We start from the raw sequence: 2,132 nt of genomic DNA on the forward strand, positions 1-2,132 counted from the left end.
CCAACTTTATTGCAAAGGGGAAAGGTGATGCTCACAGAAATTATATAACTTGTCCAAAGTCATAGAGTAAATGAGAGAGCCATGATTGGAATGAGATCTAATTTTGCAAGCCAAGATCTCAATGACTACACTATATGACATTTGCATATTTTTTCGAATTGATAAACTAACAAGTCTCAATTTTCCTAGGCCAAGACCCATGTTTCTTCCACTGTCTCACTGCATATCCCCTTGTGATTTAATCTACAACAATTTTTAGTGCCATTTGCTTTCTTCATAATTGTGTGTCTTGCCTCTGCAATTAGATTCCAAGTCTGGCCACATAGGGGTCCTATCTTAAAAATGGAGTTAACATAACTCTTTGAATGAGCTTAGTGACATGATTAAAGTAGGTAGTGACACAACCTTATTCAAATGTATTGAATGAGATGAAGGAATAGTACATTACAAAGCAAGAAAAGAAGTCAGGAATGACACAAATACTATAATAGAAAGTGCCCTGGAGTTTTCAACCACAGGTAAAATCATTTCCCTTTCTTAAGATAAGTTGATTTCCTAAACACTCAGCAATGTGGGTGTCAGCGACAAAAAAAGAAAAGCCTTTGTGGAGGTCACAGAAGAGGAAAGGAAGGAGAAACGCAGTGAAGACAAACTTTACCTATCTCTCAATTTCTGTTTCTACAAAAAATTGTGCAAATGATTACAAGACAGGACAAACGCAGAATAATTGTACAGAAGACAAAGCAGTCCAGGACCTGAAGATTGAAACAATGCAAAAAACCTCCCTTATTTCTTATTCACATTTCTTTAACAATGTTTAAAACTTGCATAACAAATGGCCAGATTATTTTAAGATGTGATAATTACATTGCCTTTGTTTCCTTGTTATGAAAAAAACAAAATAACATTATTGAGCACTCATATAATCTATACTATTGTACAATTCAAATATTTTTTTTTTTTACCAACTATTACTCCTTTTTTTTGAAGTCATTAGCAAGGGAAAGGATTGCCAATCATGCAACTTGCTTATAACTGGTAGCTGTCATACAAAAGACAATCTAGCTTAAAATTCAATCATAAAGATAAAAGCCAAAAGCTTTTCCCTCCCTATAGTTAATGTGCTGTTCTTGGGCAATCTTTTCTCAGAAATCAGTATTTAAAAATACACATCATATCTTGTTCACTTTATTTGCTAATAACTCACAATATGTGTACACTTTTCACTTAGCTGACCATGTCTTTCTCCATGAATATTCAAGTAGACTACTCATCCCATAATAAGAAGTCCTCAGCCTTTAGAAATATTCTGAAAAATATTTTGACTTTCAACAAATAACCATTGTACTCAGGTTTACCGAGAATATATCTTTCCTCTTTGCCTCAGAAAGCACAGGCTTTGGGGACAGTCTTTAGGGCATAGAAACTGTTTTCCTACATAGCTATCGGCAGACAGAGGTTTTTACTTACAACAGCACCCTACCTACCCAAACATTCAGTGGCAAAATAGAAACATACCTACCGCCTATGCTTGGTTGGTTATGCCTTCCCTCGCATTTCAAGAGTTTTTATTCCATTAATGTATTTAGTTCAGCAAGTATTTAGCGGCTGCCTACTAGTTCCAAGCCACTTCAGCGTAGGCAGGGATGACTAGACCTGGACTCTTCCTTAAAGAACACCCCAGAGAGATAAAGGACCATTAAAAAAAGAGAGAGAGGAATAATGACATAGAAGGAATGGATAGTCATCATGTTAGTAAACCCAGATATTTTTCCATAAAATGATGAATTTGAAAATCTGACATAGGAAGGCAAAATAGAGCTAGAAGGATGACCCTGAAGTGACCATACTGAACACCATTGTAGAAAGTCTGTGATCGCTTTCTCTTTCTTAAATCCGTTTATCTGAAAGCCTCTCAGAAATCTGAACGTTATGTGTTAGAGCAGGACTATTAAATATATATATATATATATTTTAAAAGATAGGGATAAAGAGGAACAAAGAGAAAAGGGGTGAGCGAGAGAAAGAGGAGAGAGAACAGCAATTCACATGTTAATCATTTTAGAAAAATACAAGATTAATAAGGTAGCAGAATTTTTATATATTATGCTGTAAAAATATTAATATATTCC

The 2,132-nt window shown here is 34.8% G+C and overlaps 1 protein-coding gene across 1 annotated transcript in view; it reads left to right on the forward strand.

The window, feature by feature from the left end:
• Positions 1-2,132, forward strand: part of ATP6V1G3 (ATPase H+ transporting V1 subunit G3) — a 24,861-nt gene that overhangs the window by 975 nt on the left and 21,754 nt on the right. The window lies entirely within an intron of this gene.

Source organism: Otolemur garnettii, unplaced genomic scaffold (genome assembly GCF_000181295.1).
Source record: "Otolemur garnettii isolate 467f Iridium unplaced genomic scaffold, OtoGar3 scaffold00055, whole genome shotgun sequence".
Taxonomy (NCBI): Eukaryota; Metazoa; Chordata; class Mammalia; order Primates; family Galagidae; genus Otolemur; species Otolemur garnettii.